At 43.3% G+C, this 22,677-nt stretch overlaps 1 pseudogene; it reads left to right on the top strand.

Moving 5' to 3' along the window:
- The first annotated feature begins 10,786 nt into the window (after positions 1–10,786).
- LOC126261481 (5S ribosomal RNA) lies at positions 10,787–10,904 on the top strand (annotated as a pseudogene).
- Positions 10,905–22,677: the final 11,773 nt, after the last annotated feature.

Genomic DNA, 22,677 nt, shown 5'->3' with positions numbered 1-22,677 from the left:
TCACGATACCTTTGCCAACAGTAGATGCGAGTTCTAGCACTCGATATTCTCGTCAATAATTGGCAATGCAAGACTTTCATGTCGTCAGTAGATGCAGTGTCACAAAATTAGACTGTTCACTTCCGCAAAGATTTAAAAACCAAGTTAAGGACAGCAGATCATATCCAGGCTGTGATGTGGAAAGTGACCACATACTCGTTATGATGACGACTGAACTAAAATTCAAGAACATTAAAAAAAGAAGTACATGTAAATGGGATTTGACAAACCTGAAAAACGAAAATACACTGAAGCACTATCAACTAGAAACAGACAAGAAAACAAATACACAGGGCTGCAATGACATCCAAAGCAGCTGGGAAAAAATAAAAACTGGTATTTTAGAAGCAGCAGAAGAAGTAATAGGAAAAGAAAGGACAGAGAAAAGGAAGGAATGGATCACTAATGACCTACTAAATATGATGGAAGAAAGATGGAAATTAAAAAAATTCTGTGAAGAAGGAAGACCAAGAGAAATACAAGAGTCTGAAAAACAGAATCAACAGAGAGGCAAAACAAGCAAGAGAAAAATACCTTGATGATCTCTGTATTTCAGTTGAGGACAACATGAGCAAGGGAAATATCGACAAGGCCTGTAAATGTGTGAGACATTGCTTTGGAGACAGAAGAAACAAGTGTATGGCTGTGATGGATGAAAATGGCAATATGTTGGATGACGATGATGACGTTGCAAGAAGATGGAAACAATATATAGGCAAACTGTACAGCGGACCAGACCTGTCTGAAAACATCATGGAAGAAGAAATAGAAGTAGATGCACACAACATAGGTGAACCTATATTAAAGGAAGAGTTTGAACTAGCTCATAAAAAATTGGAAAACAACAAATTGCCTGGTATAGACAATATCCCAGCCGAACTTCTGACATCTGGAGGAGCAAAACTGAATCAGGAGTTGTATAATCTTGTTTTCAACATGTACGAGCAGGGTAAAATTCCTACAGACTTTGAGAAAAACATTATGATCCCCATTCCAAAGAAGCCAAATGCTACAAGATGTGAAAATTATAGGACGCTCAGCCTAGTTGCTCACGCCTCTAAAATATTAACCTCAATTATCCTAAAACGCATAGAACAAAAACGCGAAGCTACACTCTCCGAAGACCAGTTTGCATTCCGGAAAGATAGAGGAACCAGAGAAGCAATATTTGCTCTAAAACTAGTAATAGAGAAACGACTAGATAAGAACCTGAAAACATACATAGCTTCCGTAAATGTAGAGAAAGCCTTTGATAATGTTAAATGGGATAAGATGTTTGAGGTAATCAAAAAAGTAGGAATAGACCATAAAGATAGAAAAATGATATGGAACCTGTACAAAAACGAGACAGCAGTTATCCGTGGACGGACAAAACAAGAAGAGGTGCAGATACGGAAAGGTGTCCGACAAGGTTGCGCACTATCCCCTGTTATCTTTAACGTATACATTAAAGAGGCGCTGAAAAAAGTAAGGGAAAATTCACAGACTGGTGTAGTAATTCATGGCCAACGAATAGATATGATAAGCTATGCCGATGATATAGCTGTCCTGGCTGAAAGTGAAGAAGATCTTGTAGTCCAACTGAATAGCATGGATAAAGTTATGGGTGAAGAATATAATATGAGAATTAATAAAGCAAAAACAAAAGTAATGGCATGCGACAAAGAAGATCAAGTGAAAGTCCAAGTTCATGTAGGCAATGAATTGCTTGAACAAGTTGATAAATTTACTTATCTGGGCAGTAATATTACCAGGGATGGAAGGAGCAAGGCAGAAGTGAGAAGTAGAATAGCTCAAGCAAAGGCTGTTTTTAACAAGAAGAAAAATATATTAACATCTAAGAGCATCAGCCTTGAAATCAGGGAAAGATTTTTGAAATCATATGTGTGGAGTGTGGCATGCTATGGGTGTGAAACATGGACTCTCGGGACAGAGGAAGACCAGAAGCTAAATTCTTTTGAAATGTGGTGCTATAGACGCATGCTCAAAATAAAATGGATCGACAATGTCACAAACGAAGTGGTTCTGGAAAGAGCAGGTGAGAAGAGAAGCTTCTGGAGTTTCATTGTTAAAAGAAGAGTGCAATTTACAGGCCATCTATTAAGACATAAAGGACTCCTGAACACAATCATAGAGAGATATGTCGAGGGAAAAAGACCAAGAGGAAGACCACGACTGAGGTACATGGATCAAATCGTGAAAGATGTGGGATGTAACACCTATAAAGAAATGAAGAGAAAAGCTGAAAGACGCACAGAATGGAGACAAACTGCCATTGTAGCTGTTGAAAACCAATCCTTGGCTAAATAGCTCTGAGCACTATGCGACTTAACTTCTAAGGCCATCAGTCGCCTAGAACATAGAACTAATTAAACCTAACTAACATAAGGACATCACACACATCCATGCCCGAAGTAGGATTCGAACCTGCGACCGTAGCGGTCGCTCGGTTCCAGACTGCAGCGCCCAGAACCGCACGGCCACTCCGGCCGGCAACCAGTCCTTGGATTGACCACTATAGAAGAAGAAGAGAAGAATTGGCAATGCAAGACTTTCATGTCGTCAGTAGATGCAGTGTCACAAAATTAGACTGTACACTTCCGCAGCTTCATTGTGAGAAACCTGTAAAATTAGACTGCAATTTTGTTATCAAGATAAGTCATAAAATTTTTGCCTACTATATATTGAGCTAAATCTTCCGAAATTGGCAGTCTCGTTATTATTGTCGTTTAGGGGATCATTACTTGCTGCAAAACGTTTGAGTAGTATGCTGATAACACTTGGGAATCTTACACGTACACTGCTGGCCATTAAAATTGCTACACCAAGAAGAAATGCAGATGATAAACCCGTATTCATTGGACAAATATACTAGAACTGACATGTGATTGCATGTTCACGCAATTTGGGTGCATATATCCTGAGAAATCAGTACCCGGAACAACCACCTCTGGCCGTAATAACGGCCTTGATACGCCTCGGCATTGAGTCAAACAGAGTTTGGATGGCGTGTACAGGTACAGCTGCCCATGCAGCTTCAACACGACACCACAGTTCATCAAGAGTAGTTACTGGCGTATTGTGACGAGCCAGTTGTTCGGTCACCATTGACCAGACGTTTTCAGTTGGTGAGAGATGAGGAGAATGTGCTGGCCAGGGCAGCAGTCGAACATTTTCTGTATCCAGAAAGGCCCGTACAGGACCTGCAACATGCGGTCGTGCATTATCCTGCTGAAATGTAGGGTTTTGCAGGGATCGAATGAAGGGTAGAGCCACGGGTCGTGACACATCTGAAATGTAACGTCCACTGTTCAAAGTGGGGTCAAAGCGAACAACAGGTGGCCGAGACGTGTAACCAATGGCACCCCATACCATCACACCGGGCGATACGCCAGTATAGCGATGACGAATACACGCTTCCAATGTGCGTTCACCGCGATGTCTCCAAACACGGATGCGACCATCATGATGCTGTAAAGTGTAAACATAACCTGGATTCACCCCAAAAAAAGACAATTTGTCATTCGTGCACACAGTTTCGTCGTTGAGTACACCATCGCAGGTGCTCCTGTCTGTGATGCAGCGTCAAGGGTAACCGGAACCATGGTCTCCGAGCTGATAGTCATGCTGCTGCAAACGTCGTCCAACTGTTCGTGCAGATGGTTGTTGTCTTGGAAACGTCCCCATCTGTTGACTCAGGGATCGAGACGTGGCTGCACGATCCGTTACAGCCATGCGGATAAGATGCCTGTCATCTCGACTGCTAGTGATACGAGGCCGTTGGGATCCAGCACGGCGTTCCGTATTACCCTCCTGAACCCACCGATTCCATATTATGCTAACATTCATTGTATCTCGACCAACGCGAACAGCAATGTCGTGATACGATAAACCGCAATCGCGATAGGCTACAATCCGACCTTTATCAGAGTCGGAAACGTGATGGTACGCACTTCTCCTCCTTACACGAGGCATCACAACAACGTTTCACCATGCACGCCGGTCAACTGCTGTTTGTGTATGAGAATTCGGAAGGAAACTTTCCTCATGTAAGCACGTTGTAGGTGTCGCCACCGGCGCCAACCTTGTGTGAATGCTCTGAAAAGCTAATCATTTGCATGTCATAGCATCTTCTTCCTGTCTGTTAAATTTCGCGTCTGTAGCACGTCATCTTCGTGGTGTAGCAATTTTAATGTCCAGTAGTGTAATAAACCTTGCGGTCTGTCCCCAAACTTGGTGGACATACCAATGTGGGGGTAAGAACCACTCAGTTCCCAGTAAGGTGGGGATGACACAGGAGATAGACCGTGAGAAGGGGTAGGAGGGGATGTTGGAGGCAGGCTGACAAAAGTAGAGTTTAAGGAGGAAGGTAGAAGAGGGTATCAGGTGTGCGGTCTTTCAAGTAATATGAAAGATGTGATGGTTTGGCCCTCAACTACGCACCCTCCGACTCAGCGTTGCAATATTAGAAGTTTTGGCTGGTTTCGTTGTCTAGGGGCTGGGATACGTAGTTGTCGCATTTCAGGCCAAATGCTGCTGAGTCTACAGTATACGATAAGAATACACACATGAATCGAATCGTCGAAGATTTCTATCACTCGGCAATTGCGAATTAGGAATGTAACATATAAATTTATAAATGAAAGATTGCAATTAAATAAAATCTGCATGTACAATCTTAACTACTTTCACTGATGAGTACGATAGTAGAAGTACTTTTGAGAATGCGGTATAGTTCTGCAAAACACTTAATGATGTCGATGGTCCAGCAATTAAATGAAGTATATGTTGAATAACAGGGAAACAATAGATTCCTACTGCACGTAATTAGTTATGAACAACAATATAGCTCGCGAGATATTCACTTCTAAACGCACACTACGTCTTCACTGTAGAAACCTCGGAAATCTCACAAGTTCACAAGTCGGCACTCCGAAGTATAACTACCTCTCGCGACCACGCGCAAACCGCTCCGCTCTCCAAGTCTTTCCGTGCGTCCGACGCGCCGTCGTGTTCAGCACCTCTCCTCTCTCGAAATGATGCTCTTCTGCCACTTCCATCCAGTCTCCCCATTCACCAGCGCTGTGATTGGCTAGAGCGCTCGCGCCATGTCTTCAAGCCAACGCACCCACACAAACATAATGAAACACATGCGAAATACTGGATTTACATTTAAATAACTTGAAATTAAATAAATATTCCTACGGCTGGACCATAAAAATGCTCTAACAGACATTATTAGATACATAAACAAATTAAATAAACATATATCAAAGGAATATAACAAAAGGTAGGCCAGTAGCCTAATGTCTCTGAGCTTTCTAAAACACAGTAAATATTTAACCAATTTCTTCATGAATAGTATATGTATCGGATATAAACAAAGACATACAGGAATAAATATATTTATAAGCATGCTGCTACCGTTTCTTCGTGTTAACTGTGGAGTACTTAAGGCTTGATGCGACCGATAGTAATCGGCCACTTTGACCTCCAATAACTCATGTACTATTCAAATTACATGGCTGTAATTTATACCAATTTAGGTTTACACTGATAGCTTTCTGAAGACACGTCGATCGATGAAATCAGATGAAGCGTTTAAATTTTGTAAATTCGTTGCTGGGCGTTACTCGTATAATTTACCGTCAGATACTAAACTTTAAACTAATAAAGATACTGAAAATCTGGTTACACCATCAGAATCGGCGTGCAAATAATAGAAATGTACATGTTTCTTTTTTAGGTATCCTGATTCATCTGGCTACTATTAATTTCTAAACGAACTGTGAAATGTCTGCCATGATGGTTTCACAAAGTGCGCCATCTTTGGCACTCTCGGCATGCACATCTCCTTCATCGACACAGAGCACCGTCCTCGTCACAGCGGAATTCCCAGCCACGCGGCTGGACCATGCGCTGGGGCTAACCCTCTCGTCCAGCTAGCGTTCGGCACCACGTGTTCGCGGCCGCCCCAACTCCGAACATATAATATTTGCAAGGCGCCACAACTCGCCCGTTACCTCACAGGTGGAAGAGGGAGAAGGTGTGAGGAGGCAATTAGGAGTTGGAGGGGACCCAGCACAAATTTTCAGTTGTCACAAATAGGTAGTATATCTATACCTAATTCAGCTGAGGCCAAATTATTCGCATTCAGTGAATTTATTTGGAAGTAATTTCGAACGGCTGTCTATCATCATCGAGCTATGTGCTGTCCACATGCCCCTCCGTACCCGTATCCGGTGACGCCTAAGGGCTCAGGGTGTCACTGCGGCTGGCTGTTACCTTCGGGCCTTCAAGGCCTGTTGGGTGTGTGTGTGTGTGTGTGTGTGCGTTTTTTTTTTTTTTTGTCTATCATCATCAATGTCTGTTCATCCAAACAAGCAAGTAAAGGTCACATTGATTAAAGCGCGCACGGAGCCATTGAAAACGTCATTATTCCCGCACTCTGTACGCGAGTTGAACAAAAAAAGCCGTAGTAATAGGTCAAATGGGAAATGCCATCCACCATGCTCTTCTCAGTGATTTGTAGAGTATGAATGTATATGTAGATGAAACGGTTTATCAGTTACGATCAGTGGCACTATCAAGTTGTCGGCCAATTTTCGGGTAGTTTTGAAGGAATTCCATATTCATCTCATAGAATGGTCCTTAATTACACTTTTATTGGAGCTTGCAAATCACATTTTGTTCAGCTTTCATTATGTCTATCACCATTAAAAAATACGAGACATGAGAATATCCATTAAATACTTTACCATGTAAGGAATATACATGTTGTGGATGGTATCAATGTTCAATAAGCAGCTTTTTAAAGTTGATTTCTGTTTTCTCACTTTGAGGAGTATTAATGAGTGGCATTTATGGCTATTCGTTTTTGTCCATATTAAACAGGATTTCCTCAGTCGATCTGATTTTTTTTGTATATTCCAGAGAATGTTCGCTGTCAGCCCAACGGTATTGGTATATGCACAAAAATGTATCTTGTAAATATTTTCTAGCTTTATTTGCTAACTCTGTGACAAGAATGGAAATTAAGGGTCAATGTCCTGTCGAAGACGTGACCATTAGAGACAAAGCACATGTTCGGGTTGGGGTTCAAAAATGGTTCAAATGGCTCTGAGCACTATGGGACTTAACATCTATGGTCATCAGTCCCCTAGAACTTAGAACTACTTAAACCTAACTAACCTAAGGACAGTACACAACACCCAGCCATCACGAGGCAGAGAAAATCCCTGACCCCGCCGGGAATCGAACCCGGGAACCCGGGCGTGGGAAGCGAGAACGCTACCGCACGACCACGAGATGCGGGCTCGGGTTGGGGAAGAATGGGATACTACCAGCTTCCATATGAAAGGTCACGCCGGACATAATTCGCGATTAAAGCTTGTGTGGTATACTACTGTGGCGTCCGCTTTATCGATCATATCGCTGCTGCCGCGAACAGTTACCAGGGCTACGCGCAAACAACCACAGAGACTGCTATCGCAGTCCCTGTTTATTCTATCATACGCTCATCTGCTCCACTCCCTGCTGCTTATCTTCACCTCTAACACTACTGTCTGAAGAACATAGTAGAAGTTCTTATCTCCAACAAGGCAAACTCATCTTTATGCGAGTACAAAATGCAATCATGCGGTAAAATGATTTTCTACTTCAGGTTTAGGAACGATCCTCAACTAAATATCAGAGAAATAAATTCCTTTCCAGCTTCAGATTTTTGCCTGAGGAAATGGCTGAAAGGGGCTACCTACAAACACAAAGTAAAAACCAGAGACGAATTGTTCGTTCGGATTATGAATAGTGCTGTCTTAGAACATGACAACCTCAGAAGTTCTACGTGTGGTGTTCTCAGGAGATTTCGAAAGTGTATTGGAATCGGAGATGAAATTTATGAAAATCAACTTTGAACTTAATCATTTACCTTTGTTTGATACATTCTGTGAATATATGTTTGCGTTACATTCTAGCACCTATACCTCTCTAACGGAAAAAATTGAACTCATATTCTATGGAATATTTTCATCGGATTAGTTTATGACAGCACCTCCTCAAATATTTACTGTGTGGTGACCACATCTCCAGAAACCTTCATTTTACTAATGGACAAATAATTAAAAATTTGTGTAGATGAATGCTTATTCAAATCCACCAGGGACTCCGTCTCATTTTTATGTAGCTGTTTGTTGAGAAAAAGCAACGCTATAAAAAAGGAAACTGTTCGGCGGAATATTGTACTCGTCGGCAGATTACATGTGATGCACTCGATGGAAAGCATAGCTTGTGACACGGGGCTGAAGGGACGCCAATATTGGCGTCACAACACAAACAGAATGGATCAGAACGTCAAGCATGATGACACAGAAATAATTAACAGCACGGAGTGTACTAGAAAATTGACACGTAACACGAAACCTAGGTCGTACAGTAACAATAAAATCTGTGCAACAAGGATAAAAAAGTGTTTCGTTTAGTTAATACATATAAAAATCCGTTGTGCGAGTAAACTTTTAAAAAATAGCAGTTGAAAGTTCAAAACAGTGAAAACAGAAGAACAGACACGTTGTAGGTCTATTTCGTTTCCCTACCCAAGCTTCTACGTCTACATCAATACTCCGCAGTCCCGCGTGATGGAGGATACTCCGTGCGGCTGTTATAATCATGTCCTTTCTTATTCCACTCGCAAACAACACAAGGGAAAAACGACTGTCTGTATGCCTCCACACGTGCCCTTATTTCTCGTAACTTATCTTCGTGATCCTTATGCGTAATGTACGTTAGAAGCAACAGAATCGTTCTGCAGTCAGCTTCAGATGCTGGTACTCTAATTTTTTTCTGAATTGCTTCGATGTCTCCCTTTAATCCAACCTGGTACTGTTCTCAAACACTCGAGCATTACTCAAGAATACGTAGCGCTAGTGTCCCATATGTGGTCTCCTTTACAGACGAATCGCACTTTGCTAAAATTCTCCTATTAAAGTCGACCATTCACCTTTCCTACCATAATCCTCGCATGTTCCTTCCATTACATATCGCTTTGCCACATTACGCCCAGATATTTAAACGACGTGACGGTGTTAAGTAAGACAGTACTAACGCTGCATCCGCACATTACTGTTTTGTTTTTCCTACTCATCCGCATTAATTAACATTTTTCTGCATATAGACCTAGCTGACATTCATCACACCAACTAGAAATTTTGTCTCAGTCATCTTGTATCCTCCTACAGTCACTCAACTTCGACACCTTCCCGTACACCACAGCATCATCAGCAAACAGTGGCAGACTGCTTCGCACCTTGTCCAGCAAATCATCCATGTGTATAGAGAATAATGGCAGTCCTCTTTCTTGGGGCTCTCCTGAATATACCCTTGTCTCTGATGAACTCGCAGTCAAGGACAACATACTAGGTTCTATTACTTAAGAAGTCTTCAAGCCACTCACATATCTGGGAACCTGTTCCGTATGCACGAACCTTCGTTAACAGTCTGCAGTGGGGTACAGGGTGAAATGGTTTTCGGAAGTCTAGACATATGAAATCTACCTGTTGCCCTTCATCCATAGTACGCATTATATAACGTGAGAAGCTGACTTTCGCACGAGCGATGCTCTCAAGCCTTAATGTGACAGGAACAGCACAAACACTTATAACGAAAGAGAGCGTTATATTACTATCTCTCCTAAAACAACCTGCATTCAACTACTGACAGAGTAAACTATCGCGTGCTGTGGGAAAACGCACACTGACCTGCAGGGAAAATCACAGCAAAGGAGGCAAAGGAGGGCTAGAAAATGGGGCAGGCCATCTACTAGCGTCGTTGTGAGCGGTGCTTTTAGAAAGATATATCATCTTTTACTCTAAGAAGCAGAAAGTGTGGAAGATTGGTGATTAACTTTCCGTCGATGTCGATGTCATTAGAGACTTAGCACGGGATTAGATTGGGGAAGGTTGGAGAAGCAAATCGACCAAGACCCTTCAAAGGAACTAACCCGGCGTTAACCTTAAAAGGTTGAGGGAAATGACGGAAAACTTAAAACTGGATACTCTGACGGGTATTTGAATCACTGTCTGCCCGAATTACAGTGCGCTAAACTATGCGCCACCTCTCTTGGTTTGGACAAGTGACACAGAACAGTAGCTTTGCTTGTCGGTTTAATGACCCAGCGGTGAGAATCAATTGGATCTCAGGCTCTTCACAAATGCAGTTATCTACGACGAAATTATTCCCGGTAAAAATTTCAATAGCATCCATCTGAATCTCGACGAAATATCAGCATGGTTCAAACACTGGAAATTTGATCGTGAGGAAGAAATGTTTGGGAATAACAAGGTCTCCTTTTTCTTGTCCCTTTGTCCAGCATCGGCGCAGTGCGTGCTGTGTCATGGGCGCGGTGTAAGTTCACCTTTATTCTTGTTCAGCATCCAAGTGCGTATGGGTCTGGGAACAAGGTTTGTGTATGTAAAACGTGTGTTATATGTTGTGTATGTTTGTTGTAACAATTTCCTAGACACATGGAACGTTGGAGGTCAAAAGAAAATTAACGCACGAAGTACCAGCGAGGCAACCACTGGTCGTCGCAGAAACTAGAGTGGTAACAACATTGTGAAGTGGCTGGGCACCGCTCGAGCTCGTCGAAGGTCGAAGATAATAATGAAATTATTGTCGAAAGTTTAGGTGGCGTCATGTGTTTTTCCACAATGATGGTTCCCAATGACTTTTACTTGAGGAGGATAGGCAGTGTGCCAACGGCCTTGCAGCAGTGGTAACACCGGTTCCCGTCAGATCACCGAAGTTAAGCGCTGTCGGGCTGGACTATCACTTGGATGGGTGACCATCCGATCTGCCGAGCGCTGTTGGCAGGCGGTGTGCACTCAGCCCTTGTGAGAGAAACTGAGGAGCTACTTGATTGGTAAGTAGCGGCTCCGGTCTCGTAAACTGACATACGGCCGGAAGAGCGGTGTGCTGACCACATGCCCATCCATATCCGCATCCAGTGACGGCTGCGGGCTCAGGATGGCACGGCGGCCGGTCGGTACCTTTGGGCCTCCATGGCCTCATCGGGTGGAGTCACAGTCACAGGATGGGCAGTCCATGTATGAGCTTCGTAGGAGTCAGTTCGTCAGAACGCGACTACTCATACTCCGTCTTGGCTGAGGTATTATTTGTGGTCTAGTGGGGCCAATCTTTCCGATAAGCAAATTTACGGGTTATGGCTGAGAGATTTTTTTCTCGCAAGACCGTTTTTTGACCGACTTCCTTCGGGTAGGTCTCACTGGTAGTATTCGGTCCTACGAATTGTTTAGTATTGGCACGGGAGATTTTTTATTGGCTAATAATATTTAGTGGGAGTTTCAAGTAGAAGGAATTGGTAGCAGCCAAGTCTTCGTTTTGGCGGCAGTCATTGGAGTAACTGAGAATTTTTTCCGTATCGTCCTGTTAGTTGTCTGAAAACACTCCTAGAGGTAGCTGGATTACTGCTCTTATTTTTTGGAGAACTGGGTAGGTTTGGTGGTGCATCTTTTGTATACATAGGCGCTAACAGATTACGACCGGAATTATTGGCTTGTTAATATTAACTTTGCCCTTAATTATTTGAGTTGATCCTGCCCTTGACAGTTGTTTAAAGCCAAATCCAATAAAGAAGAACCATCGAATAATCTGCTTTCAGCAAAACTGAGACTAGATTGACTGTTAAAGACGAGTAGCCAAATTGCATTCAAGGAACTGTAGTAGGTCGCGAATCGCTAATTTTCAGGGACGAAAGAGGGTTTTTGTTTCTTTTTTATTTTCTGTTTTTATTTTTATCTTTTTCGTTATCTTTCGTGGGGGCAATAGCTAGTTTTGTTGCTGGCTCTCGTATACAAGCTATATTTAACTGTTTTCAAATATTTAAAGTACAGGTAAAGAAAGTTACGTCGATTGTAGAAGAATAAGCTAAAATATAGAATTTGTGTTAATTGTTAATTTCAATAGACAGCAATAGTTCTGGTTTCTGATCGAAATATTTTGATACTACGCCCTACGTAAAATTTTACTGAAAGAAAAAGACATTTATAAATCTCACTTTTGCCTAGGAAAGCTAAAGTCGTCATCATTGATTACTTAATTTCGCTGAAGGTGGAGAAAACCTATAAGGAAAGTAATTCATTGGAATTAGATAGTGAAAAGTAAAGAGTATTCATGGATTTGGCTGGTGAAAAATAAGTTGGTCGTATAATTTGCTGTTAACATAGTGAAAGGGAGAAAGGAAAGACAATTACGTAATAATCATCTGAATAAAAAGAAAAGCACTGAAATAAGTCTTAATTCGGAACTGAGTTTAGTAAAGAAAGGCAACTTTCGTTTATGCATTTCCTTTCCGTAGTTACTGAGTGTGTTCACAGATAAACAGAGGTTGCAATACTGTTGCGATATATTACGACCAGCTAACAAATTCACAGATTGTCCGAATTAAGGAGAAACATTTTCATAACAAAAGAAAATGTTTCTGTACGATCGTAGTGGCACCGTATTATAATGAAAGAGAGATCAATTTTTGCCCTAACGATATTAAGAGAAAAACAACCCATTGCAGCCGGCCGAAGTGGCCGTGCGGTTAAAGGCGCTGCAGTCTGGAACCGCAAGACCGCTACGGTCGCAGGTTCGAATCCTGCCTCGGGCATGGATGTTTGTGATGTCCTTAGGTTAGTTAGGTTTAACTAGTTCTAAGTTCTAGGGGACTAATGACCTCAGCAGTTGAGTCCCATAGTACTCAGAGCCATTTGAGCCAACCCATTGCCTCAAACTGAACGCTCGAAGACATTGTTCATTTGCCGCGATTGAGTTTATCGCTAAAACAAACGTTAGCAGTTTTCACATACTTCGTTAGGGAGACTTTTTCAAAGTAATATTAATCTGAGCTGAACCGATTTGTTCATTGTTCATTAGTCTCGAAGAAGACCTAACGTATGTCGTTCAAGTCTGCGTTGCGTTCTGTAAAATACAGTGTGTTTATGTGTCACTGTTTTTGTTTTGTTTTTCAAGCCAAAGTTTCTCATCCTTTCAAGCAACAATATACATGCATCCATTAAAAGAAAGTAAAATAGTGTAGAATGTGTTTACATACTTTATAGCTGTTATTCAGAAACCGTAAGACTCTCAAAGACCCGGGAAAATTATGTGAAAAGTCAGGCTTAACGATTAACAATATCTTCTGTTGTAATCACTGTACTTATTTCTAGTGCGCTGGAGAGCAGATGTATCTGAGTAGTAGAGCAACAGGAAGCCAGTTAAACACAGTGTGACGTCTTGTACTGTGGCTCACTCTGTTCCGACAACTTAAACGGAAATAGGACTATGTTTTACACACCGTCAGAGTACAAGGGTCTACATGGCTTTGACGGCTTGGCATGGTTAGTATAAGAGGTGGCCGGAGGCCCTTCCTAGCGTCAACCCGTTACCCCTTGGAGCGGTGTATTTACCGTATACAGCTTAAAATGTCTGCGTGTAATGTTATACATGCGAAGGTGAGCGAAAGCTTCCTAAATGTTGGCGAATCGTCTTACTGAGACTTGACTTGGGTACCAGCTCGGCATTCATAGTGACATGTGGAAAACCGCCTAAGAACCGCATCCAGCCTCTCAGTTAAACTGCCGGGCGGATTCGATTCGGGGCCGGCGCACATCTCCGTCCCAGAAGCGGCGTTTTGACATGCACGGCTGTACAGGAGGATTTTGGGAATAACCACGTGAGGAGACAAAAGTTGCTATGTCCATGTTGGTTCAGTTGCGATGAAAGTAAAGGGCGGACTATCATTCATGGGATTGTCTACAAAATAGATTGAATACGAAATACTTGTGCTGTCTATATTTGAATTCTGCTCAAACATATGGAACCCACACCACACCAAGCTAATATGAAACACCGAGATTATACAAGGAAGAGCGCTGCAAATGGTATAGCCTTGTCTGAATGGCGAGAAAGTGTAATAGAAACACTGAAAAATCTCAAGAAACAGAAACTCGAACTCGAAGAGAAACACCGTACCTCTCTCAGTCCCTACTGAGAAATCTTCAAGATCGTCTTTCAGTATGGAAAGTAAGAATACTCTTCAGCGCCCTTCGTAACTATCGCACACAAACGGTCCAGATGAAATTGGGCAAATAATAGATCTCACTGAAACGTAGCTCGCCCTCTTTCGGGACGATAAAAAATATTAATCGTCTAAATGATGGAACTATTTTAACCACTGTAGGCTGTCATTTTTATTCCTTTAAGACATCATACATATCAACTACACTCCTGGAAATTGAAATACGAACACCGTGAATTCATTGTCCCAGGAAGGGGAAACTTTATTGACACATTCCTGGGGTCAGATACATCACATGATCACACTGACAGAACCACAGGCACATAGACACAGGCAACAGAGCATGCACAATGTCGGCACTAGTACAGTGTATATCCACCTTTCGCAGCAATGCAGGCTGCTATTCTCCCATGGAGACGATCGTAGAGATGCTGGATGTAGTCCTGTGGAACGGCTTGCCATGCCATTTCCACCTGGCGCCTCAGTTGGACCAGCGTTCGTGCTGGACGTGCAGACCGCGTGAGACGACGCTTCATCCAGTCCCAAACATGCTCAATGGGGGACAGATCCGGAGATCTTGCTGGCCATGGTAGTTGACTTACACCTTCTAGAGCACGTTGGGTGGCACGGGATACATGCGGACGTGCATTGTCCTGTTGGAACAGCAAGTTCCCTTGCCGGTCTAGGAATGGTAGAACGATGGGTTCGATGACGGTTTGGATGTACCGTGCACTATTCAGTGTACCCTCGACGATCACCAGTGGTGTACGGCCAGTGTAGGAGACCGCTCCCCACACCATGATGCCGGGTGTTGGCCCTGTGTGCCTCGGTCGTATGCAGTCCTGATTGTGGCGCTCACCTGCACGGCGCCAAACACGCATACGACCATCATTGGCACCAAGGCAGAAGCGACTCTCATCGCTGAAGACGACACGTCTCCATTCATCCCTCCATTCACGCCTGTCGCGACACCACTGGAGGCGGGCTGCACGATGTTGGGGCGTGAGCGGAAGACGGCCTAACGGTGTGCGGGACCGTAGCCCAGCTTCATGGAGACGGTTGCGAATGGTCCTCGCCGATACCCCAGGAGCAACAGTGTCCCTAATTTGCTGGGAAGTGGCGGTGCGGTCCCCTACGACACTGCGTAGGATCCTACGGTCTTGGCGTGCATCCGTGCGTCGCTGCGGTCCGGTCCCAGGTCGACGGGCACGTGCACCTTCCGCCGACCACTGGCGACAACATCGATGTACTGTGGAGACCTCACGCCCCACGTGTTGAGCAATTCGGCGGTACGTCCACCCGGCCTCCCGCATGCCCACTATACGCCCTCGCTCAAAGTCCGTCAACTGCACATACGGTTCACGTCCACGCTGTCGCGGCATGCTACCAGTGTTAAAGACTGCGATGGAGCTCCGTATGCCACGGCAAACTGGCTGACACTGACGGCGGCGGTGCACAAATGCTGCGCAGCTAGCGCCATTCGACGGCCAACACCGCGGTTCCTGGTGTGTCCGCTGTGCCGTGCGTGTGATCATTGCTTGTACAGCCCTCTCGCAGTGTCCGGAGCAAGTATGGTGGGTCTGACACACCGGTGTCAATGTGTTCTTTTTTCCATTTCCAGGAGTGTACATCACTCGCCAGTAATACCAAAAGTACAGGAAGTAGTTAAGGCATGTTAGCGGATAACATTATATTTGCGTATTACAATCGTTGTTTATATTACTTACATGATGTTGGTGATTTGAGTGTGTCACATTTTTAGAAAAAATCGGTCTTATGTGGGGAGAGACACGTTTCCAAACAGACACTTCCGTTTTTTTTTTTTTACTTTGTTGATATTTCATTCCCCCTCGCCCCAAATGGGCGAAAGTGGGGGCTGTCAGCGGTACAGTCAACCCGCCTTTCAGCCAGCTGACAAGAAAATCTAAATTAAATGAATGAATAATGAACAGAAAGGCGAAATAATTACAATGCATTTAAAACTTTTTAAAGGTGAAAATAAAACGGTAGTGTCTGTAGGTGAGAGACATGACTACCTTCGCGTTTAGTTAAAAGCTGTTGTAATGAAAGGTAAAAATCAGAAACACAATAAGATTACATTTAAAGACATTTTTAAAAACCTTAACACAGGACTCTGATGTTAAAAGGAAGTACTTCACTGGCAGTAAAACTGGAAGGACCTGCTCTGGAGTAGGTAATGTGTTGTTGAACGGGAAAGGTTGGTCGGTAAGGAGGGTACAATGGAGTTTATATATAGTGGAGGACTGGTGCCAATGTATCTATAGCGTAGGAGTGGCTGTTGGGATACAAAGGGGTTGAAGCAGAGACGGTATTAGTGAGGCTAAAATTTAATGTGGAAAAGAGCTTACGGAAAGAAGGGTGGAAGGGAAAAAAGGCGATAGGGAAAAAGTGAGGAAGCGACGGAAAGGGAGGCCTGACAGTGTGGAACGGCGGTGGGGTCGCTTCAAAGTTGATGGGACGGGCAAATGTTCGGACAGAGTTTATGGAGTAGGAGGGGGACACAGTTGAAGTTTCTTTGGGAGAGTATGTGCGTAGATGTAGGGTTGGTGGTATGTGATGGTAGAGGCGCTGCACCGTACTACCGCTGGAAAGTAGAAGGGAAACTATAGCATTATTGGAGTCGAATTTGAGAATGGTGTAGGTTGTTTGTAGGTGTTTTGTGTGAGTGAGGAAAGTTCATGCAACGTTTGCATAGCAAAGGATGTGTCGGATCAAGCTTTTGAGGAGGGGTGCAATCTCTGTGTTCGTCCAGTTAGTAGTTTTAGCCTATTACGGCTTTCTGTTGGATGCTTAGTAGATGAGGTTTGCATTAGTTGCCGGTCGATGGCTAGTCCAAGATATTTCAGTGTGTTAGTTAACTGTATAGGACGATTCACGGGCACATGTCGAATGTTACATGTGTAGTCTTACACATACCAGTCAAATTCCAAAAACAACTTTCATAAACGTCATGTATCCTAAACCTTACTAACGGATAGCTTAGTAGCCTCGCAAATCTGTTTAGTACCATACCGTGTACAATTCAGTAGTCATACGTTCACATAACTGTTGGAACTCGTGGAAAACATGCATCAAACAGAGAGCACGCTAAGACCTGCCATTCTGCTGAAACAAAGGTATCGCCAGAGGAAGCTGCAGTCATGTGACACAGTCTGGCGTACATATTGTTAATATTTATTAAGCTTCTTACATGATGAACATTGACAATACGTATAACCATTATAGTCGTTCCAAACTTTAGTTACTGTTGAAATTATGCTACGTGGTCTTATTACATAATTTTAAAAACTGGCCCCAGTTTGAAATCCACTGCTGAAATAGCCTCTATGCTTGTTGTCATCATATAAATCATAAATTGGGGTAACATTACTGTCCCTTGTCACCATAGTAAAACAGTCCTTACATTTGATCACAGTCTCACGTCACATTGATCTGTGAGCCTATAAAATATTCACAATAATGTTAAAATTGTTTGCAATACTGTCAAATACTAAAATGATTTACATTCGTTCTTGATGTATAAAAGTAAACGTCTTTCTGGTAATATTTTTCACCGAAGTGGACCAACGTCGTCTTATCTTAAAATAATGTTAAAATTAATAATTTGTGTTATTAGTAAAATTACAAATCCACTTCTATGCAGAGATGCGACACTACTCAGCAACAGCCAAGCAGATTTCATAGCAATAAAATCAGCCACTCTTGTAATCCAATTCACGTATCTCGCAAAATACGATTGTCTAAAACTCTTCTATTACGGAAGTCTGTCTGGCCAGCAGTGGTGGCCGTACGGTTCTAGGCGCTACAGTCTGGAACCGAGCGACCGCTACGGATGTGTGTGATGTCCTTCGGTTAGTTAGGTTTAATTAGTTCTAAGTTCTAAGCGACTGATGACCTCAGGAAGTTAAGTCGCATAGTGCTCAGAGCCATTTCAAGTCTGTCTGCTCATTTAACATTGGTGCTGGCTGCTTTATGAGGTGGACGTATATCTCAGTCTCTTCAAGAATCCATGATTTTTCGCTTATCTGCTCTGTGTAAAATTTTTCATCTTTTCTTCATGTCTAAGTGGAGTGGCTGCTTTCTCTCAAATGCACACTAAACGTGGACGGATTACTTCTCACGTGTTCTTTAAACCGTGTGTTAAAATTTCTCCCCGTTTGGCCAATGTAATATTTACACAGTCTCCGCAATTTATTTCGTAAATTGGGAATTTATTGAAATGCGGCCCTTTCTGCGTTGTGTGACGTATTATCTTAGTCTACGTGTTCTCGTTAAGGAAACTAATATGTGCGTTATTCTTACGAAACGTACGTGCTACCTTATCTGATATCGTTCCGATGTGTGGCATGACAGCGAGTTTCTGATTTTCTTCTTTCGTTTCTCTAGTGAATTTCTGATTTTCTTCTTTCCTTTCTCTAGCTAGCGTGTTTTCGTGAATTCGCTTTCAGCATCTTCTGGTACATTTCGTTAATCATATTTGGATCTTAACTGTTATTTATAGCTATGGCTTCTACTATTCTTAGCTCTTTATCAATTACGTCTTTTTCTAACGACCGGCTCATTATACGATGCAACATGTATGGAAAAACGCTTTTCTGCGAGTGATAAGATGACATGAAGAAATTATAGAAACATTAATCTATGGAAGAACAGAGAGAACACTCTGCCACATATTTCGTAGTCACTCGTAGAGCTTCGATGGAGATATTTTAAGTGCCGTCTGAAAGACTGGAAACTTTAAAGTACTGAAAACCCGAGAGTAGCCCGCTGCCACACACTTCATAGTCATTCACAGAATATTACTGCAGATGTTAACAGTGCTGCCGCTGACAAAGTAAGCACACACCCATCGACCCACAGATTTTTCTCATCTTTCCCACAACTATAGTACGTACACTAACTGACCAGAAGTATCGAGGCATATCTACGGTCATGCTCATAAATTAAGGTTAATGCTGATACATCGTGAAACAAAGCTCTGGTGGGCGGTTTTCGGGTTTAAATCACCTCGGGGTAAGACCATGCGGTGCATCTGACCTGCAGTCGTCGCACGGTGGCGCTGGCAGCAATCCACATATGCAGAGGTGTGTTGGTGCTTGTCAGAGTAAGGTGCAGCGAGTAAGTGTGCAGACGTTTTCAGACGTGCTAATGGTGTAGTGTTGAAAATGGCTCAAAGAACACATATTGATGACGTTATGAGGGGTAGGATAATAGGGCGACTGGAGGCTGGTCAAGCACAGCAGGTCGTATCACGGGCCCTCTGTGTGTCACAAAGATTCTGGCAACGATTCCAGGAAACGTGTCCAGGTGGGACGTCCACAGTGTACAACACCACAAGAAGACCGATATTTCACCACCAGTGCCCGCAGAAGGCCACAGAGTACTGCATGTAGCCTTGTTAGGGGCATTACTGCAGCCACTGGAACAGTTGTCTCCAGACACACAGTCTACAGACGACTGAGCAGAAATGGTTTATTCGCCTGGAGACCTGCAAGGTGCATTCTACAGACCCCTGGTCACAGGAGAGCTCCTAAAGCCTGGTTTCAAGAACACAGTACATGGTCATTGGAACAGTGGTCCCAGGTTATGTTCACGGACAAGTCTAGGTTTAGTCTGTACGCCGGGTTTTCATCTGGCGTGAACCAGGAACCATATACCAACCCCTTAATGTGCTTGAAAGGGGCCTGTATGAGGGTCGCGGTTTGATGGTGTGGGGTGGTATTATGATTGACGCACGTACAACCCTGCATTTCTTTGACAGAGGACAGGTGTATCGGGACATCATTTTGCACCAATATGTCCGCATTTTTAGGGGTGCAGTGGATCCCACCTTCCTACTGATGGATGATAACGCACGGCCCCAACGAGCTGCCATCGTGGAGGAGTACCTTGAAACAAAAGATATCAGGCGAATGGAGTGGCCTGCCTGTTCGCCAGACCTAAACGCCATCGAGCACGTCTGGGATGCTCTCGGTCGACGTATCGCTGCACGTCTTCAGACCCCTAGGACACTTCAGGAGCTCCGACAGACACTGGTGCAAGAATGAAAGGCTATACCCCAGCAGCTGCTCGATCACCTGATCAAGAGTATGCCAACGCGTTGTGCGGCCGGTGTGCGACTTCGCGCGTTGGCCAGTCATTGGATGTCACCTGACAGGCGAGTAAAAAACAAACGGTGACATTTCTATCCTTCTAAAGCTGCCCAAGTCACCTGTTGGTGATGTGACTGTGAAGTGGAAGCGCGAAGGAACAACCACAGTTAAATCAAGACACAGTAGACCTCATGTAGTGGCTAACAGGGACCGTCGAGCATAGCGGAGGGTGATTGTAAAAAATCGCAATCAATCACCGAAAGAAATCACTCGTGAGTTCCAAAGTACCGCTAGCGGACCAGCTAGTTCAATGAATGGACGTAGGGAGCTGAAATGAATGTGGTACTATGGTCAAGAACCTCCTCATCAGTGACACATTTATGGAGTCACTGCTAAGCGACGCTTGAGGTGGTGTAAACATTGACGTCCCTAGACAGTGGATGACTGGAAACGAAAGATTTGGAATGATGAGTCACACTATACCCTGTGGCAATCCGATGGAAGGATTAGTCTTTGATGAATGCCTGGAGAACATTACCTTCCATCACTTATAGTGCTGACAGTGAAGTACGGAGAAGATGGTACGTAACGGGGGTGTTTTCCGTGACTATGGTTGGATCTTCTTGCTGTCCTTAGTAAACCGCTAAATTCAGAAGTATATGAACTCATTTTGCCGGCCACGGTGGCCGAGCGGTTCTACGCACTTCAGTTCGGAACCGCGCGACTGCTACGGTCGCAGGTTCGAATCCTGCCTCGGGCAGGGATGTGTGTGATGTCCTTAGGTTAGTTAGGTTTAAGTAGTTCTAAGTTCTAGGGGACTGATGACCTCAGATGTTAAGTCCCATAGTGCTCAGAGCCATTTTTGAACTCATTTTACAGCAATGCGTTTTCCGTATGCAAGAAGAACAGTTCGAAGACGATGGCTGTTTGTATTAGCAAGACAATACTGACATAAATCACCTTTGTGAGGCAATGGTCTGGGCACAGTAGCATTCCCGAAGTGGAACAGGCCTGTCCCGTGATCTGACCTAACCCAGTGAAACACCTGTGGGGTGATTTAGAACGTCAGCATAGCCACAGAACCCAGCGTCCACTATCACTGTCTTGACTGTTTTCGGCTGTCGAGGAAGAAAGCTCTGCCGTTCATCCACAGAAATTCCGATACATCATTGAATGTGTCCCCCGCAGAGTTCAAGCATTCATAAAGCCGAAAAGCGAGCACAACCCGTACTAACGTCCACTAATTGGTATCTGGATTCATTTGATCAGATAGTGTACGTACTCAGATCTAACAAACGTTGCTCGGGTACGATGCGCATCTCAGGCGCTTTCGATAATTCTAAGTTCCAACTTTTATGAGTTTGTTGAATACATTGGTTGTCACTACTGCTTACAATCGCACGACGCGACCCAACAAGCCGAGACGGCTAGCTAAATTGGTTTAAATTAAAAACAAATGCAGATTTGAGTAGCAGCAGCGTTACTGGCGATGTAATCGTCTTTTACGCTAGCAGGTTTGTGAGTACAGAGGCCGGTTAATCACTGATAATATGTTTTTACATAGCAGAATTAATAAATTTTCTCTACCAGTACTTCGATTGTTGCTTGATATTACGAGAAGCGTGAAATATTGTTCTTTCCTGCGTCAATCTCGCTAGTCTTCTTCGGTTCTGCAGAATTCAAGTTAATAATTTAAAGTGAAATAGATTGTTACATTACTCGCTGACCATTGAATATATTGACAAACAGCCATGTAACATTGCTGGTGATTACTGGAAAGGGAACAAGCGGTGTCCATTTGCCTAATGGAACGACTCGTTAGTGTCTGACGCCCTCATCAGAAACGTTTGTTGGTAGGAGCCGCAAATTGCGGAGTTGCAGTGAAATATAGGCGAACAGCAGCGCATTTCCTGCACTACGTTTTGTGCGTATAGCTCCTGAACACTTGCATGTGTAGCTTATATGGTTAGAAATATTGGGAATAGTTAGCTCAGACAGACTGCTCCTGAAGTGAAAGGGAAATGGCGAGATAAACGCATTAGGAACTGTGAGAAAAATACATGATTTCAGAAACTCAGTGCCCTAGAACACGAGCGTATTAATTCCGCCACCAAATTTCTATGTATTCTTTTAAATGAATCTTGAGTGCTTGTTAGACTACTATCTAAAATTCATTTTAATTAAAGTGTGTGGACAGCATAATACAATGAAACTTAGTCTGATTCATAAAGAATATATTTTAAAGAAACTCGTTAATAAAAGTTTTAAACTGTGACAAAAAAGATCGTTTTAACGGTATTTATTTCCAAAAAGAAAAAAAAACGAGGACCAGGTTACTCGTAGATTCCTTATTACAACTAATCTGTCACCAATACGGCGATACCATCAGTACGCAGTTGGTTGTATATCTGAGTAAAGATTATCTCCTCATTAGTAAGACTTCTACTA

This window comes from Schistocerca nitens, chromosome 5 (genome assembly GCF_023898315.1).
Source record: "Schistocerca nitens isolate TAMUIC-IGC-003100 chromosome 5, iqSchNite1.1, whole genome shotgun sequence".
Taxonomy (NCBI): domain Eukaryota; kingdom Metazoa; phylum Arthropoda; class Insecta; order Orthoptera; family Acrididae; genus Schistocerca; species Schistocerca nitens.
This window is presented reverse-complemented; position numbering and strand designations above follow the sequence as displayed.